The following is a 26,194-nucleotide window of genomic DNA, read 5'->3' on the forward strand; positions in this document are numbered from 1 at the left end:
CCGTTGGTTGTTCGCAGTCGTAGAAATTTCTTGCCTTTCTCGTTGGCTCGTAGCCGTTGAAAGATATGACGTTGATTGCTCGTCGTGAAGGACCTCGGGATGAACCGCGCGAGTCGATGACCTCAAGGGTGCTCGATTCACCACAGGACGAGCGGTGGAAGGGAAAAAGGACGAAGAGGCTAGAAGAGGGGAGAATCACTATCGGGGAAAAGTGGATTTCCATCGGACGTCGATCGTTCGCGCCGCTGATCACGGCACGTGTTTCTTCGTAATTTGCTTATATTATCTCGAAGATCGTGAAATTGAATGAAAGCTGAGGAAATATTGGAAGAGAGGAGAAAATAAACGTTAGTCGTTATTGCAAGTAATTGATAGGTTTATGTTTGTTGTATATGTAATGATTAACAAGAAGTAAGAGGAAAGAAAAATTCTACATCGCATTGGCCAACTACGCACATGCAGCAAACCGGAAGAGAAAAAGTGAAAACACCGTATGAAGATGCAGCGGCTCACAATACGCATAATCTGCATGTAACCCGGTAATTTTACGTTATTCTTCTTTTTAGTTGGACCTTGACGCTTTTGCTTGTTCCAGATGATCTTCCAAGGTAGAATTATGTGAAACATTTTCTCATCTTTGATATTTTTGCTTGGTGAACCTGAAGTACGCAATATTTTCTCGTTCTTCAATTACGAATTCGAAACTAATAATGTTTCATAATATACAAGTGTAATTATTGTGTGCAAAGTTTAAAATTAAACTTCAAGATTAAACGATCCAAATAATACGAATTTGTTCCAGGTAAAAAGAAAGCGCAAAATTCAGACGTCTTTAATAATAATCATTAGTTTCATGGATTTTTCATGGACCAAAGGGGAAGAAAATGAGCGAAGGTGACGAAACCTGTCCGTCACGGTTCGTTGAACTATAAAAAGCATAATTAAGCCACTATTAACGCAGGCGTAAATCACGGTGGCCGGCACGAAGCGAAATTTCGTTTATCGCCGTGACTACGAGCTACAGGAATTTTAATTGCTCTTCAATTATCCCCGAAACTTTTGCTCGGCCGACCTGTGAACGCTGAATCTATCCGATGTCCAATCCACATCGCGGCAGCACCGATAAAATCCTTTCGAGTTAATCCTGTCTGAAAATAACCATTTAACGATTCGATTAAACGAAGCTCGACATAAATTTTTGCCGATCTTTCTTAACATCGACGGCCAGCGTGTAACTTTGCGAGAATTCAGGATTATCCTGTCAAGTACCATTATAGGGGACGAAATTTTAAAGTCGTGAAACAGCGGTAATTTCGATTTCCGTGTACGGTTTAGTACTTGAATCAATTTTTGGCAAAACCCTTTGGCCCACCGAGATTGAGGGATTTCAAGTTTCTTGAAAGAATAGAATTCTTTTCTTTGGTCTACGTTTGGTCTACGTTTATTGCATAGTTGATAGAACAAATCAAATCTTCTTCATTTTTTAAGCCGGTCACATAATTTATTGCCTAAGTGGCACTGCAATTACCAAATGCTTAAAGATTACAATCAAATTAAAATTGGAGAAAAGGATGAAAAGTGGACGGATGAATTTCGTTTATTTATTTACAAGTATGTTTGGTTTGTGATAAATGATAGCATAAAGCAGATCTTCCTAATTTTTCAAATTGATAAAGTTGCTTAATTGTTCTTTGCACAAACTATTGCCTAAATAGCGATGGAACTGTGGAATATTGAAAGATGCAAATAAAATAAAAATTAAGAGATAAAAGGTAGATAAATCAATCTGGCGTGTTTATTTATTTACGAGAAACCTTTAGTGTCTATGGCGCGAATGATGAAGCAGATCTTGCCGACTTTTCAGGCCAACTTCTTCCCGTACCCTATTGTCTAAATAGCGATACGGCTAGTAAATGTTTAAAAATTAGAGTGAGATAAAAATTAGAAAAAGTATACAAAGATGACAAAAGGCGAATGTATCTACCTGAGGTGTTTATTTATTTAAGAGAAAACAGAAGTGCAAGACGTAAGTACGAAGGTGGAGAAACAGCAGCAGATTGGATCAAACGATGAAAAGAGCCGGTGAGTTTAGATACGCGCGTTCGACGCAGCCTCGAGAAGGCAGTTCGTTCCCCTGCCAGTACCTTTACTCTTCAAGGTGAATTTGTCGATAACGTCCCACGCCTACCCGTCCGAATAATTAATCACCTGTTCCCGATGAACTGACGTACCGTTAGAGAAGCCTGCCCTCGGGCTACGTTGATCTTCTAACGGGTGGAAAACAATTTTGGGAACATAATGGTCGCGCAACATCAAAGAGACCAAAGAAACAACGAAGCTACGATAACGGTGCATCGCTGTAATTGCTATGAATCGTGCTCCTACTTCCAATAGTAAAGTATCCTTGACGAATTTATAATCGTATTATTAAATATTAGGAAAGGAAAATTTCGAGGAAATTAAGTGACAATCTGCAAAGAATAAAATTTTAATTATTCTTTAATATATGTAGAATACGTAATCGCAAAATCAAACATTACGACCAGTTCTTATACGTGTTTTCTTTTTTCCTGCGAGACTGCAATTTACAGGTTTAGGGGCAGCTTGTCGTAGAAGTAAGAAAATTACTTACGTTAATCTAAATGTATAGTTTTAAGAAATTATGCATACGTACGTATAATACAATTAATTAACCGATTTAATTGACGTAACTAAATAACGGAATAACATATTTCTGTCGCATGTATCAAGGAAAATTTCAAACAAGGAAACCAAACGAGAGGACCTGAAAGTGTCCCATATACAATTTCGAGAATTCTCGGCTGACTATAACACGATCCAGGTGACTATAAACCCGTGCATCCTATAGATCGTAACCCCGAAGCCTGGAAGGAGAAATTCGGTAACCCGATATCACCGAATTTTACCGAGAATTTTTATGTGGCCGCTTAATGGCGTTTTAATTGCGCTGCCTCAGCGCCTCGGTTGATTAAGCAGTAAATTCGTGTATTCATAAACCACTGTGCTTTACGAACGTGCATTTTACGTATGCATACATGCGTGCACACATTTGTACGGGCCCCTCGTGATTTTCATCTTGCTTTCGTACACCTTAAACCATCGTACCGCTTCTCCATGCCTGTGGTCCTTGTTGTATCTTTCTTTCAGACAATATTACAGGATGCGCATCGTTTGGATACTGAAGACGTCGCGATCAATCGCGAGATATCATTTGGTCTCGCTTTATGAGGCAATGGATAGTTGACGACAGCTCTTCGATAAAACAGAATAAAACAGAATTTAATTTGTAAGAGCTCTGGCTCTTACTTAAGACGATAATTAATCTAACCGAGTTTGATACAGGATGATTCTTCCATTTCTGGTAACCAGAATAAGTAGTTTGAAAATAAATTTGAGAAACGAAGCAATGTACTGTGCACTTTGTCGATGGGAGGGATTATATTATAAATAATAGTTTCAATACTTTTGATAGACTGTTTAAAATAATTAGGGAATTCCTACTATTGCAAAGTTGAAAAGTTCTATCGTATCAACTAAGTGAATAGAAGCGAAGACTTTTCGTAGGCTTCGTGGCTAGATAGATTGACACGTTACTCGTATAATTTTGTGAACAAGAATAATTAATAATTTTATAGATGATACCTCCGATACTATATACAATCTACCTTTCGATTTACTTTCGTATTTATGTAAACTGCATTTTGTTTAATCCACATTTCAATGTGATATATAATTCATATTTTCCTGAGAATAATTAAAAAAGTACAACCTGAATAAATACTTTATCACGACTACTTTACTTTGGATAGTTTTTATACGACATAACATAAACATCTGAGATTTATACTTTTACTGGACTATACCCATCCAAGGGAATTCTCAGATAACATCAAACCAATAGATAATTCTTTAAGCGACTCGTTTCTCATTTAATTTCAAATATCTCTCCATCCCAGAAAAATTTTAAAGACACCCCCGGTATTTATCGCGCCCACGCGTATCAAAGGTTTCTCCTCTTTCCATGTCTCTTTTTTTTTCTTTTTTTATTATTATCCGGTAAAGGGTAACAGTTTCGCCAGACACATTCTAGAGGCTTCCCTCAGAATGCCAGCCTCGTTGTATGGTGTTCGAAAATGAAGGAGGCGTGTGAACGAGAGAATCAGCTTCGGCAAAGCTGAAGCAGAAGAAGAAGAAGATAACGATAAAGAGGAAGGAGAAGACGAAGAAGAAGAGGAAGAGCGAAAGTGAAACAGGGATGAGGAAGAGGAGGACTGTGTCTGTGTATCAGCTACCTGCAAAACCACTCTCGGATGAGCTATATATCGCGAGTCCCTCCCCCGCGCGGTATCGCTTTAATTTTAAATTAAAATTCATGAGCGGGTTATTACCTTTTTGCCAGATCGAGTTACACACTTTTTCGGCAGGATACCACACGAATCCTCACGTGTCTATGCTCGTACCGCCACAAGAACGTTCGTTTCACGCCGTCAAGAAAGTTCAATGTATGCGTTCAGGTTTTCGCCAAACTGAAATTAAATTCGAATTAAAATTAATTCAGATTGGAAGTTTGGACAGGCAAGCCGCCCTTCTTGCATGTTTGTTGATTAGATTAAAAGATGTTTTATATAGGAATACGTTGAACCTTTGGATTATAACTACGCGTGTATCGCTCTCGGCAATATTTGTTTCTTATTGTCATAAATATTAGGTACACTGAGGCTAGAATTATAGACAATTAAAGTGAGAAACTTGTACCGAAGAAAACAAAATGGAAAATTATATGTTTTACAAAAAAAAATGTGACGTACGATACGTTATGAATCTGTAAAATTTTTATAAAAAATCACGAATTACTCACTTTGACCATTCTGTTAATAACAGCGTTTAATAATTTCTTCCTGATAAGATAATTGTCGTAGGATGCTATCCCTGTGTTTCTAACGAAACAAGAATGCCTATGTAGTTTCAATGTTCGACACGCGTCGATATGATTACCAGCTAGACGGAGTCCTCGATTGGACTTCGAAACTGAAGCGAGTCCAAGGTGAGACGGTCGTTCCTTTTCAGCGGAGGAACCAGCTTCGGTGAACGAAGGACGACACTTTCGCGATAGCCTTGGTCCTTCGACTGAAATCATCATGATTCTTCGAATGCCAAGGACGGACATCTAACACAAGCCTCTTAGTCAACATTTAACAACCCCAAAATTATTTCGCGGACCATATTGAGACGATGATTTTGTCGAACAACTGGCAATTACTAGCAGAAAAGTCGAAAGAAAAAAGAAAAGAAAGCTAATGGTCAAAAATTCGACCGCTCGGTTCTCCCTACGACCAACGAGATCCGACTTTCTCCTCCATTATTTTTACACGCCAACGAGAAGGCATACGACGCGAAACCGAAATCCATCAGAATGGATCAATCGAAATGACTGGGCAGAAATTTTCGAGAATTCTATTAGCGTCGTTGAAGAACGTAAATCTCGTTCACGATGACTCACGAACGAGATCGTTCGTTTGGTTGGGTCCCTCGCGTTCGCCAGAACGAAGCGTACCGCGTCATTAATTAGTGCCGCGTCTCGGGGATTCATTTGGGCCCCGGTAATGAAACTCGGCCAACACGCAACAGGTCTCGCCTTGATGTAGAAGAAGCTGGTAAATACAGAATTGTCTGTAAATACGATCGACGATCGAGGAATCGAGGATAACGACTGAGGATCAAGCCCTCCGTCTCGATGCTTCTCTATTTCATAGCGCACAATAGCGGACAAAGTGGGTGCAATGGAGCCGCCTTGATTCGAGCTAAGCAGCTTTTCCAAACCTACGTGGGATTATTCGTGGCCCACGTTCGCCATTGTCGGCGGCTTCCGTAAAAATTCACTTCGATCCTCGCTCTCGACGACTTTTGTCTGCTGTATGAATTTTTTGGATTTAGTTGAGGCGATGTTCATGATAATATGAGCTAAGATCAACTCAGAGGGATTTCGAATCATAATTAACATCGACGTCAAATTTTCGATCTCAGTTGACACTACGGATTTTTAATCACGATTAACATAACGATTGAACAAATATTAATTTACCAAAGATCTAACAGCAGTGGCAATGATTCTCGGCAAAAATGCTGTCGTTTTTAAACGACATCGAATTTCCAGCACGTTTATAAAAATGATCTGATTTTAATCGATTTCGAGTCGACGTTTATTGGTTTACGCAAATTATGCAAATTAAAGTGGAGCAACCGCTTTGATTGTTAATATTTATTTACTATAAGGACTTGAAAGTGTGCTCGTACGTATATTTTTCTTACGTTTGATATAAAGAAAACAGAAAAGGATTATCTTTTAAATAGTTCGTTCTAAATTCTTCTTCGTTTTATCACGCTCAGCCAAACCAAAGGGTCAATAGTCCATTACCGGTGAAGGATAAACGAGAACGCGAGGATGCTTTAAGGAACCCGAATACTGAGAAAGATCTCGCTGGAAGATCAAAATACAGATCCAAAAAACTCGAAGATCGATGACCTCGAATCGTTGGAAACTTAGCAGGCGCGTCGCAGGGACAAATCTGTGGTGTGGCACCGCAACCAGAAGAAAGGGATACCCCGGTCGTCTTTCCAAGGAACGGGGCAACGCGTCACGGATGGCCGGTAAATCGAGATGAGAACGAGTTTCGAGAATTAAGGTAATCGAGCCGGCGCACCTGACAGAGGCTCGAATTACGGTCCCGTCTAAAGCCGGTATCCATCGTTGCAGGACATTTCCAAGCCACCCACGCCGAGTACAAACGGCGCTGGCTTCATCTGAAAACTGTTCGACCGGCTTTTGCTTCCCTTGGTTACGCGCGCCCACGCGCTTCCTAGACACGCGTAGCCGTCGCGACGTGGGAACGAGTTTCCACCAGATGTGATCTCCCTCTATCATTGTCGAGTAGTTTCACTTTCTGGCATCCGTATTATGCGGACACGATGCATGTTCCACGCCATAAATTTCGTTCGATTAGCCTTTAATCAGTATGCACATACATGAACCTTTTGCTAATGCCGCAACTATTCGAGTAAGTAAAGACAATCGAATAATTCAAAATTTTTCACAGGAATCTTATAAATTTAATTGAACGAATTCACAATTTTTCATAAGAGTTTTCCAAGTACAAGAGTGATCGAATCACAATCATCCACATCGACTCGTAATTCTTCGCAGGAATTCTATTTTCCTTCGTATAAACGCATTCTTTCGGTTTGATTCTATTAAAAGAATTTCTATATCTTAGTCGTTGGTGTTTGCTGGTGTTAAACGAACGGTTGCACCAACCAGAAAAATCTTAATACGATAGGAACGCCAGGAATGCGAGTTATTAATGGAAAAAAATATGGAAGGAAGAAAAATCTACGAACACGGTTCATAAACCATTGCCAGTCTGAAATCGCGCGAAACTTCCAAGATAACCGTAGGGATCATCCAGATACGTATTTGCCCCTCCTAATATTTTGATGTATTCGTTCCGATCGAGCGCGCGCAGTAGTGCGCAGGAGCCTTGCGAATTCGCGGGTAACGAGCGCGTAAATAGAAGCGGAAAAAGAGGGGAAAAAAGGAAGAAGCCTGGCCGCCGTAATGACTCTCCTCCCCAAGTACAGGTATAGTGACATTAACTGCCTGGTAGATTAACCATCGAGAAATAAGTCTCTCGCAACTACGGCTCGGCTGGAGAATTAATCCGTACGGCGTGCGTGTAAGCATCGACGATGGTCGGTCCCGTGGTCGTCGTCATCGGGAACGAAGGCTAGAGAGAGCTTGTTAAAACTTTAGTTAATCACGGCCTGGACATCGGTCACACGTTGTCGTGCTTAATTCGCGATGTGCCCGTTCCCTTCCCCCCCCTTTCCTCTTCTCGTCTCTTTATCACACGTTCGGTATCCGTACGTTTCTCGTCCCTTTACTTCCTTTCTCTCCCTCTCCTCTTTCTTACATCCTACATAGATGTATCTCGGTCTTCGTATCGCCGGGCTGAAAACTCAATTACAGCTTAATGAATTGGCGCGCGGGACGACGGGACACGGGGAGCGGAGCTGAGGCCTCGGAAGAAGATCCAGAAGAAGGACGAAGCTGCACAGAGTAACGGAGAGTAGCTGGTCGAGGCTCGGTAACAAGGCAGCCGCAACGCTCAGTCAGCGCACGTTGCTCTTACGGGGATACCAGATTCTAGATAGGAAGATCACGGGAATCGATTTTCCCTTGGCGGCTCCAAGATCGGCCCGCTCTCGCGGTATCGATCGCGCGCGATCATCTTGCCGCCGTTTCCCTCGATCCATCCGCGAATATCTATCTCTGGCGAGCAACGTTCTCCAGTTTCTCGGCTCTTCACACTGAACTGAATTCTCCTCGGTGAACCGGGCTTTCCCCTGCGAACTGAATTTTCCAGATTGAACCGATCTCTCGACGCTGAACTGAATTCTCTACGGTGGAACGAGTTCTCGACGGTGAACCGAGTTCTCTACGATGAATCGGGTACTGTACGGTAAAGCCAGTTCTCTGTACCGAACTGAACTCTCGGCGGTAAATCGAGCTCTCCGCACTGAACTGAATTCTGCACAATGAACCGAGTTCCCCGCAGGGAATCGACGTGTTCACGGTAGCACAGGCTTTTAATGGCAGTCCGTGGCATTCAATGAGAGTTTCATTCGCGGATGCGAGAGAATTTGTAAGATGGGAGTAATCGAGTTTTATTGGTTTTTATAAATCTTGGTCGAAGAGATAAGTCGTAAACGTTGGTGGCGATGGTAGCTTGATTTCCCTCGATGGAAACGCTGGAAGTCGTCGAAACGAATCGATAAAAGCGACAGTGATAATATATAGGCGACGTGTAGCAAACGAGTTTCTTGTTTCTGGCGCACGCCTAAAATGCCTCGTTGGTAGGGTAGCCGCGATCAGGTTCTACATTTCAAACGCGTGTTACCTGCGATCGTAAAAGCACCAATCCTATAAACCATCCTTATCTTTTCTAACGCTTTTTCTGAAATATTATTGATCCGTGGATTAGGAATATCGTAACTGAAAGAATTATTAAGGAAATATAAAATGAGTTACGTGCGTATAATAATATTATTTCAACTACAGATATACTTCAGCGATATATCATGTATTTTAAATCTCACCTGGAGCGATTTATTTCGTTTACGCGCCTTAAATTATTTCGCAGTATTTTATAGGTATCGGATAAACCTGCGTTGATATGGCGAAATTTTCAAATACGTTAAAAGCATCCGTCGAATCCACAGGTTTATTATCGTTATCGATCATATTTGAAAATATATCACGATAGCCTGAAACAGATTCGTGACTCCTTCTACCAGCCTCCTCGCCAGCGATACGGATCGATTAAATTCCTTCGTCAATCAAAGGATCCAATAATTAAACGATAACAAGAATCGAGATGAAGGAGCACGAGTGCGACGCGAGCCGCGTACCGACTCGAGGAGCCTTGGTAATTTCGACGATGCGAACCCGCCGCTCCGGTAATTTCAATGCCGGATACGAAGTGTACCAGCTCTTATTCGTCCCGTGAACTGTTTCGAATGTTTATATCGCGGTTTCGAAAACTGGTCGAACCGACTCCGTTCTCCGACCGATTCCACCTGGTACGCACGAAAGAAACGACGAGGAGAGAAGAAGACGAGGGTCGAAGAAGAAAAGAAACGGAAGAAAATGGGAGCAAAGAAAAAGTGGCAGAGAGCAAAGTTATCCCGGTTCTCAGAGGCGGCGCGAAACAGTTCGATTCGCATCCTGGCCTGGTCCAGCAGATTTCGGGGATACGGCTCGCGAAATTACCGGTAACTGCGTTCCGCGAGAAACGATCGTGCAAAGAAAAGTTACGGGCGCGAGCGGATAAAAAAGAGGCGCAGCTGGTTTCCTCTCGCGCCGTTTCGCGGAGAAACCGTGCTTCCTGTGCGCGCACACCCGTCCCTCTTCGCCGAGACTCGACATCGTTTCACAACGCGGGGCCCTCTCTCACCTGGGATTTATTTTTCGGCGAAGTGAAATTAAGTTTTATATCCAGCGGCTGTAACGAGGCTGCCTCGCTGGTGGGCGCCAGGAACCAGCAACAGAAACTACCGTGGCGATGATGACTCGCGTCCGCCGCAAGATTTCCAGATTCCCTTCACGGGTTACCTTTCCGTGGCTGTTCGCGAAATTCAGGATAACGACGCTGTATGGTCGATGAGGCACCGATAAAAATGCATTTCGGCAACCTTTGCTTCGAGAGGTTAATTAATGAACGGCGGATCTTGAGCGACCGATCACTTTGAGCAACGTTGCTCTTCTTTATTCCACAGCGGGGATAGAATCGTTTTATCGTCGATTCTATTTAAGATATCGACGTAATTAAGGCATTCGCGGTTATCTTTGTCAGATCGTTCCGGAATCCGTGACCTATGCATTACACCGCGATTTCCTGCGCCACGAGTGTCTTTTTAATCGATCGTTTTCATCAACGTTATTTATTGCGAATGTGAATAGTTTGTGGAAGAAGGATGACGTCAATGACAGCAAAAAGCTATCTTTGCTGGCTCATTCTATATTCACACTTTTCTGGGCAATTTCCCGACAGCGTCACATGTTCTTTAAACTAGATCGCTATCGAGAAACGTGTCAAGTATTATTGTCTGGGACAATCTGTGGCAAACAGCTTGTTTAGGAAGAATAGATCATATTCTTTAACTTATTTAGTAATAAGAAAAAAAATTTGAAAATTATCGATCAAAAATGTTGCAGAAATTGCTGCAAGTGTTTAAACATAGCACGAGAGGAATATTCTGACGTGATCGCAAAAATTCTCCGGATTTTTGTCTTCAGTATGGAGGATGATTTACCATAACTTGTTTTCTTACGAACAAAGAAAAGTTCGAGTTCTTTTGCTCGAAATTGCAGCTGAAGTAACGCGTGCCTTCGCAACAATTTTCGTTTCTTTTACGATAAATAGGTAGCAGTAATATTACGTGATAAAAAATAGTCCGGCAATCGAACGAAAGTAAACTGGCGACCGACCTCGACTTTCAAAGGCGCGCAGGCTATTAAAATTCGGCTCTGGAACTTGGATCCCTTTCGTACGACCCTCCCACGCGTGTCGAGCGCCGTCTCTCACATGCAACAAGATTAAAAACGAGCGGCAAGAAAGTAAAAAAAAAAAAAAAATAAGGAAAGAACAAGAGAAAGGGAAGGGCTAAGAGTCGTAAAATTCGAACAACTGTTTGTACGTTAATTAAGTTCGATAAATTCCATCGTGATATACCACGAGATTATCTTTTTGTGTATGCTATTGTTGTTGCTATTACAACGAGTTCCTTAAACTATACTTAATAGTATACCGTGACTTATATTAATAAAGGTGAATTAATATTAATAAGAATAAGGTTGATAATAATGCCTGTCATCCAATGTCTTTCAGGCCGTCAAAAGTATTGTCATTTAAAAATGAACCGTAAAGACGACGCACCGAGTGCGTAGCAAGAAATGAACTTGCATTTAACAGTAATACACAAACAATTATACGCTTCAACATATTATTCTCTCTTGTGGAGGAATCCAATTATTTGGAAAAAGGTGAAAGAGTAATTGCTTTCTAACTAAAGGAGACTAGCAATTTTTGTCCTTTGCAATGTTACATCTCTTAACATTCGTGATAAGAAGACAGTGGATACTGGCAAATCAATGTCCTTACCAACACCATTAAATAAATGGAAACTAAATGGAAATTTTTTTTATTTATTATAACGACTACCCTATACAAGATATTTCACATAACTTTCTTTTTCGCATTTTCTGTGCACTGTTCTTTTACCTTGAAATTTCCAGCAATCGCCCTTGAAGAATCCATTATTTTAAAATACTCGTTATGTACAAACCTATCGTTCTCTTCGTAGCAATGTCGCCAAGCTCCGATAGCGGCTGGCAACGAAACGCTCGCAAGCGGAATCGATTAACGTGGAGTTCAAGGCACTCGAAAAATTATGCACGCCCGTCCTCCTACACCTCCCGAATGGCGAAGTGGAGCATCGAGCCGCGGGGCCGTGTATGAATATGCAACACGCACCTATAGGCTGGCCGTCGAGGGCCGTATAAAGGCGCGCTTACACGTGTGGTCCGGTGACGAATGCGTGCAGGTACATCGGTAAGCACATGTGTAAACCGTGCGTGCTTTACACGTGCGTGCCGAGGGTGGGGCACGTGGGTGACTTTCCGTTCCACCCACACGTCACGTTCGTGCCTCTCTCGGTCTTTCGATACACGTGAACGCGTGCGCTGCGATAAATATCCTACGGAAACCTCTCTTTTCTCCGTGTAACCGATACTTTAAAAGCGCGCCGGACGTCGGTTTTTAAGAGAATTAAAGCTTCTTAATTAGCCACGGAGACCGGTGTTCCTCGTCGTGTCTTCACGAACCCGTGCTCGACCATCGTCCGCTCGATGAATATTAATTGTCGCCTCATCCGGACGACGTTATCATGCCCGGTTACCCGGTGTGTCGTAAATAACGCGTTTGACGCGCGTGTACCGGTAATAATTTATTCGAATTGCCGTCCACTGGCGGACAAGCGCCGCGGTCACGTCCATTTTATGCTCGTTCGTGCGTCTCGTAAAGAGCGAGAAACGTTAAGAGCCACACGAACACGCGTACAACATATTTTCTAATGTCTTATTAATACGTTGAATTTAATCATTTCGTATAATCGGTATTAAGGAATCGTTGAAAGATCCTTGGCGTGATACCGGTAAGGAAGCATCGAAGAATTCCGTACCCGAGCCGTTTAGGAAATAGAACAGGCATAGGAAAACTATGGAGCTAACATAGCGTGCGACGATCATTCAAAGAGAATGATCACTGAGCTGGTTGATCTTAGGGATGCGGACAAGGAGGATGGAAAATTGCAGAAGAATGGAAAAGTTTCGGGTGAAGAACGAAGGAGAAGTACACGCATATCGGCTGACAATGGGCCCGCCGGAATAAAGAGGATAGGGAGGGTATATCTGCTCGAACAACGACAATGCCCGTGCTCTTTTATGCGTCTTGCGTTGGCGATCCTCTTGTTCGCATAAACTGCGTCGAGCCAGATAGGCCTCGATGGCCGTACCCTCGATTAAAACTATCGATCGATACCTCACGCACCGTTTCTCTACCACTGTCACGCTTATTTTCTTGTGTTTCGCAACGTATAACGCAAGCTCACGTGTTCGAAACCTTTGCAGAACACGTATTAATCCGTTAAATAAATTCTCAGATAAACAATCTGAAAGATGAACTTTGTTGCAAATGGAATCACGAAAGAAAATTTTAAGTTGAATTCGTGGAACGAAATGGTGTCGTCGCGTCGATTATCATTAATGAGATACACGACGTAGCGCGACGTCGTATGAAACCGCCGCTTTAAAAGTCACCTCGCGTACGTAATTAAGTTACGGCTCTTTGTCAACGAATGAGTCAGCTTTACTTTTGGCCGAACGGGTAACGCGATTCACACCCGCGCGTGCACGCGAGATTCGCCGAATTTACATCGTGCCTTTATCGCGGTGCGTTCAGGTTTTCAGGGTTGTCGAATCGGTTCCGGTTATCTAAATTGCATCGGAATCGATGTCCATGCCCACGGTTTCCACTACGGTGTCATAAACCAACACCTGTTGATACCGACGCGTGTCCAGGGTGGTCTCCGACATTTCTGTTTCCAGCCAAAATATGTAACCTCTCTGTTCCCATTCTCATTTTAAATATCTTACTTTCGTATAGGAAATATTTGGTTGTTTTTCAAATTTTACGATACCGATCTAGCCAATAATCGATTCGCAATGACGACATTTAAGCTTGATCAAGATGTATAAATCAACGATGAATCGAGAATTAGAAGTAGCGTTTCTAGCTTTTCATATCTATAAAAGGACCACAAAAATTAAATTACATATCGAAAGACACATGATAGCGAAAATATTTGCTATTTAAGCATCGCTGGTTACATGAACGCGCAAAGATATTCTACTGGTCTGGAAGAATTTTCCTAATCATCTATATATAATAGTAATAATAGTAATCTGCATAATAATCTGCGATAATAGTAATCTGCAATTCAGAAATTAGAGAACCTGCAGATGAAGAGCTTGTCGAGTAACGAACTAGTCTTTTTTACGAGATTTTTGAAAATCAATTTAACTATTATTATTTAATTATTACGTATCATCTTACGTCAAATATAATCATACGTAGCTATGATTATAAAGAATAATATTATTGAGGTTCGATTGACTCGTAATTTAGCAATTAAGATGAATCTCGTGAAAAATAAACAAGTAACCTTCGTATTAAGTACGAACTTCTCAGGAATCAAGATGCGTTTTTTTCGGAGAGAATCGAGCGTAGAGTTCAGAGGTACCGATAAAACGTTTTTACAACGTGCGAATGGAACGTGCTGCACGTGGAGCGCAATTTATCACACCCACGGACGCGGCAGGTCTCTCCAACTATCAATCCGCGTCTCCCTCGTTCACCGGCAAAAAGAATATCGCCACGGCTTGCTTGATAAACGTTCCGTTTGAAATGTCGTTCATAAACGATGCTAAACGATCAACGATACCTAGTCCACTGTTAATGACTAATTAAATCTTCCAGCTTCTTCTTATCGCGTTATTGCTATCGTCGTCGTTTTCTTACGACTAGCTTCGCCTACATTGTGCTTCTGCCCTATGAATCGAAGCGAATATTCCACGCTACTATAAACCGGTAATTCTTTTCTGTACGAACATTCAGCGTTCTAACACTCATGAACGCGAAGAAATAAATATTAGATATCAGCGGGACAAGTTTCGAACGAGTGGCCGATCGTTTATGCTTTCTGAAACCGGTCGAGGTTATGTTCGTTCAACTTTTAGTATGTCCATCGGTGGTACACGGGTACACCGAGGGTATACGCCAGCTTCGATCCTTTGTGGAATATTTCATCGTCTGATTAGCGCTTCTGCTCTAATCACTCACACGCGCGTTTCCTGTGAACGGATACGGTCGGTGGCTTAAGGCGGGTTCACAGGCAGGTTCGCGGCCAGCATCCGTTAACGCCGCGCCGCGGCAACACTTGTCACGCCATGATAATCTGACACTGAATAATGAACTGTGAATAATTACGCGAGGTGAAAGGCATACCATCGGTTCGTCCGCCGCCACCTCGGCACTGAGTTTCGACGTTTCCAGTGGAACAGACGCCGTAATCGCGGTTGTGGGTGAGCCTTCAAAGGCCGAGGTCATCGAGCGACCTTCCAAGGTAACTAAGAAACTCATCGACGCGAGAATGGAAATATATAGGAAAGAATACGCAGCCAGCTACGAACATCTGGTTGAAAGCGATCTACGAGGTATTCGCTTTTCTAATTTACGATACGAGAGATCTCTGGCGCGAGTACGACGACTTGTACGTACGGAGATTTATGACGCTAGTTGATACGCGCGATGATTAAAATTTACCTTGCGAGGAAGATTTGTGAAGGTTAGGAAATTTAAATTTAGAAAGAAGTTTGTTTGTTTAAGATATGGATGCTATTTGGCAGATGAATATTTTGGTAAACGATCAACTTACGATATAGTGATATTTTTATAACACGAGGTTGTACACGTATAATGCTTGTGAATGTTAAGTAGGTTTTAAGATTTGATTGATAATTTCCATATTATGTACAATCCTTTATTAATACTACACGGTATTAAGTCCCTGTCACTTCTTGCTCAATAACAGTGTTGTGGTACTAGTAAAAATCAACATGTAGTTGTTAATATATTAACGATATTACGTTATATTACCTGTGTTTTTCTAACTGAACTATGCAGCTAGGTAGACCAATTACCAATGACCGAGGAAAGGAGAATTTCTTAGATTTCTTGAATCGATAATAAATAACACAAAATATGATATTTGAAAGCAAACTGTTCAAGTTTTCGTCGTTGCTTTAATTGCAGAAACTTCTACAATACTTTAGAATTTTCGCAAAATTACTATCCCCCAATACGAGAATGATCATATACTTTTGAAACAAACGAAAAGACACATTTCCAACTTAACCCTGCTGCGTTGTTTCACTCACTTTCTATCCAATTTAAATATGAAATAATTCTTATTATCTAATTTAACGCGTTAATCGTCTTCTTAAAATATTACAGATCCTTTTCGTTTACAAACGTGAAAGCAAAATTTAAATATGAAAATTTAAGGTAACATCGCCCTGAAAAAGGATCAAGGTTTTACTCTCTCCGAAAGTATCACAAATCACATGTTTCAGTGGTTGAATAATACTGTAAGCACCCCTTTATCCGTTTGTATTTTACTTTCCTAAGACAAACTCCGTAATAAAACGATATTTGCATATCGGAAAGGAAAGTAATAGAAACGGAAGTCTATCGGATGAAGCGGTTGATCCCATGCTACAGGGCTCAGGAGATGGATAGAAGTCTCGGATAAATTCGTTTCTTCCTCGGACAACGATTGGTAGAGGCACGAACGCCGATGATTTATTTGTGAATCAACACGCGCTTCTAGGAGAGAGGCGCGTTGAAACGATCGCGTGGGACAAAGACGAAGCGAGTCGGCTCTACCGGCTCATTAATTTTCTCTATTAATGACTGCAATCAGCGGCGCGAGTATGAGCGCCTTGGTGAGCGCTTAATTCCGTTCTCGATTACGAATGATCCACGGGATGCAATGTTGACGCCTGACGACCATCGAAAGCAGGCAATCATCGAACCGGCTAAGATCTCTATATCAACCGCGTAATACTCTCGATAAGCCGGCTGGCGAAGATTGATGTCGGATAATCAATTCTCATGTAGCGTGTCGCGTCAAAATATCACGCACAATTCAACCAACAATCGAAAAATTGAAACGAATGACGAATGGCGTTTGTTTTCTCTGCTATCTATCGATAGCATATACATCTCGATACATATCGACAGATCTTTTCGAAGGGAGGCAAGCTGCGTGACGTTTGTCCTTTCACGGTAATCTTTATCGAAACGACGTTGCACGAAAGCTGCGTCCTTAGAGGTAACAATGTGAAACGTTTTATCGATATTCCATGTTCCTCGAAAAAGTTGCCAGTTGTTGCCCGGTGTTTCTCCGTGTTTCTTCAGGTTTCTGTTGGCTGATAACAAAAGTCGCTCTTTGCCGTTTCTCGCGGTGACAAAGGTGAAAAAAGAAGAAACAAAACACACCGCGTCAAAGACATATTTTCCTTCGGAAGAAATGTCGTTTTGGAACGGAAACAAAATTGTTCCTCTGATTACGTTATTTCGATGTGCACAAAATGTTTGCACAAGTCGATCTTTGTACCGTTTGCAACGTGCGACAATAGACGATAAAAAGTTCCTCGTTGTTGCTTCAATGAGTTCATTTCTAAAGATAGAACCACCACATGGTATTTTTAAACTCTGGACAAGAAACAGGGAGGATAATCTTGACTGGAAGGGGTGGAAAAGTACAGGAAGCATTTTGGGGTTGCGCCTGTCTTTCGCATCAGACTCGTCCTTTCTCCTCCTCCTTCCTTCCTTCCTTCTTTCTTTCCTCAGCTGTCCGTGTTTCCCACAGCTCACCCCGAAGGGGTGACTGTTGTTTTGGATAAAGATAAATTTCGCCTCTTCTCGGACCAGCAACTTCTCTCCCACCCTGAGAGGAAATATAGTCGGTTTTCACGACGCGAAATTTATCGAGGACGAGTCGTAAATGTCTGCAATTGTTTGCGTCCGGTTCCCGAAACGACCGGTGCCCCCTCCAGGGGTGGGTCTTGGAAAAACTCACCCTTCTTTTTTGAGCACGTATTTCACCCTCTTGATGGTCCTTTCTCGTGACACGTGATCAAAAGGAAATTTCGTGGTAGGAAACACAGCAGGGAAATACGGAGTACGAAATATAACGACGTAGCAAGACCATCGTTGAATCCGATGGAATTAATTACATCTTTGACCCAACTGCTTGGCAGACGTTTTGATGAGTAACGATGTTTCATTTGTAATCGTATATCGTAGAGATACACCGATCAACGAGAAATCATACTGTGAAGGTTCTGTGAAGAAGATGTCAGACGCCTACGGAAATTTGCGAAGAATAGGTAATGCACAGTTATTAAGTAGGCACATACTAACACGATTGCGTTAAATGAATAATACGGATAATAGTAGTTTTGCAATAGGATTATGGTTACTAACATTTTTACAGAAAAATTATATAAGATATAAAGATATAATGATCACGCACGAACGTCTTTCGCTTTTCAATTTACCACTTGAAGATCCTAAAGTATGAATTATCCCTTGAATATATTATTCGACAATGTTCATAATGTATGATACATATAATATAATAATTACTCTACATTGTGTATTTATATTACTGGAATTCTTCTGCACGATAATTTATCAACTAACTATATTGGTGACAAGTAACAAACCTCGAACGATCGTTTTATAATTTTTTCATGGTTACACTCCGAATGTGTCATTGTCATTCATAGTTATTAGTTATCCTTTCTTACATTTAAAATATTATTACGCCAAAGCGCAATACCTATGATTAACCGGATAAACAATTTATACGTAGTACCCTCGACAAAATTATTCCATAATTTGTTTATATATTATGCATATAAATTGATAAAGTTTCTAAATATTATACTATATTTAAAAAGATCAGATGTTTAAGGGTTAACATCGGATAACCTAGTATCTCAAGAACAACCCCTGGACATCTGTTCAGAAATTCCCTCGTTCTTACGCATCTGCCGCTGTGACGTAATCTGACGTACACCAGGTAACGGGTCCCTTTTCGGTGACGTCACGAGGGAAGGGAGAGCACCCTTCGTCCCAAAACGATGCGAACATCTCGCGAGTAAAGACTACCATAGACGTTCGAAACACCAAAACAGTCGATCTTCCGTGAAAACGATTACGAACGATGGAAGACTCGGTTTCTTGCGGCGCTGATCGAGCAGCGGTCAGGATTTTTGCCGCTTTTAAATCGCGTGGATAAACGCCCGTTGGGGGCTGGCTGCTGCACGTCGAGAAGGCGACTACAAGAAAACCGGCAAGTGTTTGCACGTTCGAACGTTCGTACGAAGCGGAATGTCGTTCCGCGAAGAGACGATACGTCGAAGAAATCGTCCAGGGAGAAGAGGAATCGAACGATCACCGAACGTGACCGCTCGTGACGCCTACCGTAACTTATGCTAGGAAATCGAGGCCAGCAGGGGGGCAATAAGGATAACCGGGGAATTTGGTTTTTCTAGGCCGCGCGGAATTGAAGCGTTCCGTCCAAGCGTTTCGCTATTATTGCTAGCTATCTGCTTCGTGTCCAATTAACGCTAGAATATAATCGATCGATATAATATAAGATTTATATATTGAAGGGGAATAGAAAAAGTATGATAGATACGAGCCTCTGGATTATTCGTTTTTAATCTTGTTACGTAAGTACGTGATTAATATTCCATACTCGTGTGAAACAAAATATTTCCCATTTCCAAGACGTTAAATTCCAATAGAAAATTTGTAAAGAAGATAATTGCAATTGTACAATATCATCCTGGTTACAAGGATATTCGCTGCGAAACGTATTTCCAGAAACTATTCACTTTATCGATTAGCCAATGTTGTATCATATGCAAGATATATATTTGAAATAAAGTAATTTCTACAAACATGATCAGCGTTTGAATTAATAATTTGAATGTACAATCCCGATATATTAGCAAGAAATCGATCGAATCCAAGAAAATCTACCATTGTAAATCTATACAGCTTCTGTTTCGAAATTTATCTAGAAATTACGAATCGATCATTGACCGTGATACGAATCGTTCGCTTGGATCCTCGTTGTTGATCTCTTTTAAAAATAGTGCGACGATAATTGAGCGAAGCTTTTGCTATCTCGCCTGACCTCGACTAAAACACTTGCCTACCTTCGAAGGTCCTTCGTGGTCGAACAGGCCACGCTTGAATAATGCAGGAACCGGAAAGTGAATATTGATAGCCGATACGTTGTCTCGGGAAAGGACATAGCCAAGCAAACGAGAGCGAAGAATCGATATCGATGCGAAGATAAGAGCGTGCGCCCCACGTTTTCAACGCTGTTGGAAGCGGCTGAGAACGAAAAAGGGAACGTGAAAAAGGAGGATAGAAAAATTTGTTGTGGGCGTTTACGAGGATCATTTGTATTTTTTCGCGATATAAACCCAGGAGCTCGTTAATGCGCGTGCACACCGCAACATAATACGCCATAAGACACGCTAATAGTTGTTTCGTACCGACGACAACTTCGTGAAATAGGTCCTGTTTGCTGCCACGTACTTATACACGGAACACAGCTTGTCGAGCTCGTGTGTGCGACAAAGTCTCGGCTGCCCACGCGTTCAGGATGATTCACGCGACGCCTCTTCGACGAGCCGGCCAGGATAGCAAAAATTCGGGATTTCTTTTTTTCCCAGACTCGCTCTCGCAAATGAAAGACGCAGAAGCGCCGTGTAGACACCTTTTCATGTTGGATGGCTAATTAGAATGTAACATGGGTACAGACGTATTGTAGAACGTCTACAAGGTTTACATTCATCGTCCACCGAGTTCGATCGGTAAAGAATATTGCTACAACCGACTACGCTGTGGGCAGGGCAAACGAGATTCTGAAATATCATGAAAAATTGCTGAACGATTTTGTCAGGGTCTCGCAGGTACACGAAGTCTTGAAGTCTCGTACAAAAGTTCGGTGTACGATTTTTCTTATCGCGAATATTTCCAACAAATTCCTGGGTACCATGTACACACCTTCTCCGGTTGAGTGGCTAATTAAAGTGTAATATAAAATACATACGTATATTGCAGAACTTCCATAGAATTTACATTCATTGTCCACTGAATTCGATCGGTGAAAAAATATTACCCTGCTACATAGCAGACAGGGTAATTAAGATACTGAAATATTGTGGAAAATTTGTCTACGATTTTTCTTATCGTGAACAATTTCCAACAAATCTCCGAGCTGCTTTATCTCTGGCCAAACAGCTAATTAAAATGAAACGCAAATAGACGCTTTTTGTAGAAAGTTTATAAGGTTTACATCCATCGCCCACTGAGTCCGATCAACGAGAGATATTACGAACGAATGTATGTACATCGTAGAGGGGATCTCAAACAAGATCCTGAAATATCACTTTAAATCGATCCACGATTTTTCCAGCGACGTGTACTTATCGCGAATATTTCCAACGAACGATTGAGCGCCTACAAATCTCAATTAACTTCACGAATAAAATCACGATCCACGTTAATCACGGGCAACTCGATAAGCCTCGTATCCGGTTTAGATCGAACCTGGCCCCGTACGACTAAACGATTCTTCTCTTTACAACGAGCCTTCGCCTCCAATTAACTTATCTGCTTGGTCGAGCACACACTGGCACCTTGCTATCTTAATCCGCGCGATCATTTCGCGCCATTTGACGATTGGTATTATTCAACTACGATATTTCCCTGGCAACGACGTTTCGTTAGAGATACTGGAGAATCGATTCAACGAAAGCACGCGTGTAACTCTCGTTGTAACGAGCTTGGTTAGCACGCCATAACGACGGAATAATGGAACCTCTTAGTAGAACAATGGTGTTGGCAACACGACGCGTATACCGCTGGTTAGACACCTCCGATCGTGGGTAAACAGATTTCTTTCTCATGTTTGCGTCCTTTCGCAAGGAGACACCGATGCGTGGCAGACGCACCATTGTGTCCGCCGCGTTGTCAACCACCCACGCACGGGATGAGCTTTAAGAGCACGAACAGACTGTTCCGCTTGTTAATTTCGTATCCCGCAGCTTCTATCCCAATCGTGTACAAATCGGATCTTTTTTGTCGTACCTGACGATTATTATAGTTTCTTTTAGCAGGTTCCAGCGTCTACCTTTTAGATCTTTTTTGTAGCTTATTTTAAATTTATTCTCGTTCATTTATACGAAACTTAAATATGGTCATTTTAGAATTCGTTTCGATGTACCTGGCGATTGTTCTACTTCTTTCTTTGCTTCTTGTTATTATTCTCGAGTCAACGTCCATAGTCATTCGTTAGTTTTCTGCTTGTTTTTGTGGAATTTGAATGTCCCTTTTGGAATTCTTCCCGAGGAACTTGTCGATTAAGTTCTTTTTCCATTATTACTATCATTATACCGGTGTGAACATTTATGGCCATTTACAAGACTTTCATTTAGTTTCGTAAAGCACGTCTCTCTCGAGTACAGTTGACCGAATGAAACGCATTAGATGTAAAATATAAAAATTCTAATGACAAGTAAAAACGAGCTAAAACTGGCGGAGAAAAATATTTTTATCCATTAAGATCTAAATTTATGAAATAAATTATCACTATTTGAACTTCTCCAAACTTCAGATGATTCAATAAAAGAAGAAACAGTGAAATGAATGTCCAGCTAACCACTGAAGTTCTTTTTCATAACTTCAACATTGAAAACCAGAATGTAATAGCCACTAAAAAAGAAGAATTTGAAATAAAATATTGCACGAACTTGTTTGATTTATTTTCTATTTCTTTAAAATCCTAGACATACGAATGATTGTCTGCAGGAAATGTCAAAAAATGCAGGTGTTACTTCGAAGAATAATCATTTACCGGGCTAAAGTAAACGACAGATTTCCCAGCAGTGGTGCTCGTGCGGTAGGGTAAGAACGTGCTTGGAGGAACGAGGGTGTGCCAAGAAAAAAAGTCAGCCACCTCTGTCAGGCTTCGTTTGCGGCACGAATCTTTCGAAGCCGCTTACTTGCATTCCCACACGTGCTCGCCCTTCCGTAGAGAATATACTGGGGGTAGCGACATACCCCACGTGGGAGTGCATGCTTGAAAAATTCTTTCACAATACTCGTTCCCCCACGGAGCCCGGATCCAAGAAAGAAATATCATTGTCCTCCGCGTAACGCGTTCAGTTATGCATTGTTTGAACGCGAAAGCCTGAATTCCCATAAGAATCTCTAGGCATTCTAGGATTACGCCCGTACTTTTCGCATTCTCTCCGTAATACCTGAGCTAAATGTCTATTGTATCGAAGTCACTGTACCCGACATTTTTATTCTTTTCATAAGGCTTTTATTCGTCTTATAACTAACATCTTCATTTATTCGTGTTAAATGTGTTCGTTTTGTAACACACCGAGTCTCGGATAAATATCGGGTCGTTCAATAAATCCTTTCTATAGTGTGTTTCACGAATACAAAACCATAAGATGCGCAATATATTATGAAGTCAAAGTTGGCCTAGAGAAGGTATTCGAAAGAAACTAATCGGTGAATAGCAAGTATTCTGGTTTTTACATATTAAAAAATTGTTAGCGAGATGCATTTACGGGATGCAAATATTTTATCACCATACAAAATGGTTTAATGATTCCCGAAAATAATATTAATCTTGAAAGATTTGTTTCATCCAAGAACTATTATAACGAGTAATATATTTCGTCTATTTTATATATTTCTACGTATTATGCGTTTCCTGTGCATTCTTCTTTCTTTCAATTCCTCGTAAATAAATAGTCTATTTATGACAAATTTCAGTAAACATAGACGGAAGTCATGATCCGTTAAGTAAAACAGAAAGTTTGCTGATACAAGAGATGTTTAAAACCTTGAATATTTATCAATCAGCTATCCATTGAGATTAAAAAAAAAAAAAAGGAAACAAAAGAAACGAAAATAAAATCAAAGTTGCAAGTATCCAAGTAACAAAATGATATAATAAAAACGAATAACAGGAACTTATTGGATGACCTGATATCAACCGGTGTATCTAATTTCTAAACGCTCCGCGTGAACATAGGGTGACAAGATTTGGCGGGAAACTGCACCCTCGTGTATCCTCGCTCTTAATAGACCCGACACGACCTATCGTTGGCATTGTTCGGGGAAAAGCGATGACGCGATGCAAGTGTGTAACGAGGAACGATGACGTAAATGGGTCTCCACCGGCTTTTTGGCGGGAAGGAATAAGGTGTCCCGGCTCGAGAGAGGAGCACGCCTGCGCAGCTTGCGAGATTCCCACACGAGGAGGCTGCATGCTTCGAAATCCCCTACGTCTTTCCTCGTTAATAACTCCCTCGGCGACAATAGAACGACCGCTTCTCGTGTTCTTAGAGAGGGGGATGCTGACTGGAAGGATATTGCCAGTTGCCACCTGGAGGCACCGTGCGCTTCAACGTGGGAGCCCCACGCCTATGCCACCCCAAACAAAAACCAACGATTCCTCTCTTGCTAACTAAACTCTCCTTTGCCTCGGAATTTGCGTTAAATGTCAGGTTGAAGAAACTCGAATTAAAATTCTTCGTTACTGAATGCCTCGACTCGCCTGCACGAAAAATCTAATACAATGACTACAAGAAGTATTCGCACATACCGATGAAGCGTTCTTTTCATTTCATTCTTATAGTTATCAAATTGTTGTGCTCGTATGAAACTAGATACTGCTAAATGATACGAAATTTAATACACTTGTACCTAATTGATGGTATGCAAATATTCTTTATAGACACTGTATTACTAGTAGAATAGTAAGTCAGACATAATAAGTTATTGGTATTAATAAATTCCTATTTGATGTAAAATAAACAAAATTGTAAAATAGGAGGTCCGTAACCTACATTCTGTAATTTGCTAATTCGCTAATATTATTAGTTAGAAAGTTATTGTAGCAGAGGGGTCTAATTGTAAATTGTCAATTTGTCATCCTTCTAACAATAAGTGTCGGTATCTAGAAGAAGATATTGAGACACGTTTCATTGCCAAACTAAAATACATCGATGGTTTTGTCCTCTGCCACACAATTATAAAGATAAGTCAGGCAAATTTTCATTATTAGAAACATCACATCTTTCATTCGTTTCGTATAACATTCCACGAGATGAAAAGAGCGAACGTGACGTATCAAAACCAGCTGCCTACCACATACTTACGTATACGTAACTTCGATATGTCAACTCCGATCGACCAATATAGCTCCAAGGACTTGGTAATAAATGAATCACGAATAGATTTATAAGAACAAAATCTGAGTACAGACATGGATATGAGCTCGAAATCCGTGAATTTCGTGTGTCGTCGAGCGATAAATCCGAGGTCACGAGGTTCTGACTCATCCCGATCCTTATCGATCCTGTCGACTCTCTCGTTGCACAGGGAAAGGTATCCGAGACAGGTAACCCTCGGGTGCCCGGAGATAAGTCACTGCATGTCTAAGCGTCGGACGATTATCAACCTCGTCGATCGTGCTTGATTATCTGCAATTCAAAATGCCACGAAGACGACGACAACGCCGGCGAACCGGGTACATCCGCCTTTATGCGGGAGTCCCGGTGAGTGATGCAGCCGGTGCGCTAGCTCTCCTGTTGCCAATCGAGCGGTGTTACGACATCCTGACCAACTCTGTATCCATTTCGGACCGTAACGGATTTCGTTTTGAGTTCATCATTCCCCTTTCGTCGTCTTCGTCGTGATCCAGTTATAACGGGACCATTATAACGTTTGCATTTGTACCGTGTGATATCCGTGCCACTTTGCCAAGATTATTTTTCACGATGTTAAACAACGACTACCGAGTAACGAACACGAGATCAAAACAGGCTCCGTTCTTAAATAGAATCCATTCTTGAGTAACCTAGTGCCGCAACAGCCTCTCCGGCGTCTTTTATAAGTAGGAACAATTACAACTTTCGAAGGTTGACAGCTTACAATTCGCATTGTTCGCGAAGAACAGCGACAATATTGGAACTTAATTAAAATACGCCACTGAGACAGGGTGCAACAGCGGAGCCACCGAGGGCGGTCGTGGGAACGCGACAGGGTCAATGCGTAGAAGGGATTTTCGAAAAAGGATATCGAGAAACTCTTTTTTTTTCCTCTCCACTCTGTGCGTTGTCGTAACACAGGACACGTAGCAACAGTGTGCGGTGAATGCCTCAGGGTCGTAGGAACCCTTTCTCGACGTCCGCGGCGACCCCTTCGAGACGTGGACGTTCTCTAATTTGCATTTGCAGGGTACAATCGGCCGCTCTTTTCTCGCACGTGTTTTCTTCTCCGCGTCGTCCTCGTCCTCGTCCTCGTCCTCGTCCTCCTCCTCC

General features: G+C 41.6%; 1 long non-coding RNA gene across 1 annotated transcript in view; it reads right to left on the reverse strand.

Annotated features, from left to right (window-relative positions):
• Nucleotides 1-2,448: 2,448 nt before the first annotated feature.
• LOC126920707 (uncharacterized) overlaps nt 2,449-26,194 on the reverse strand; it is a 50,149-nt gene continuing 26,403 nt past the window's right edge. The window contains exons 2-3 of the long non-coding RNA XR_007712056.1: nt 4,410-4,547; nt 2,449-3,273 (exon numbers count right to left, since the gene is read on the reverse strand). This is a non-coding gene — a long non-coding RNA (uncharacterized LOC126920707). The remainder of the gene's footprint in view (nt 3,274-4,409; nt 4,548-26,194) is intronic.

Source organism: Bombus affinis, chromosome 1 (genome assembly GCF_024516045.1).
Source record: "Bombus affinis isolate iyBomAffi1 chromosome 1, iyBomAffi1.2, whole genome shotgun sequence".
Taxonomy (NCBI): Eukaryota; Metazoa; Arthropoda; class Insecta; order Hymenoptera; family Apidae; genus Bombus; species Bombus affinis.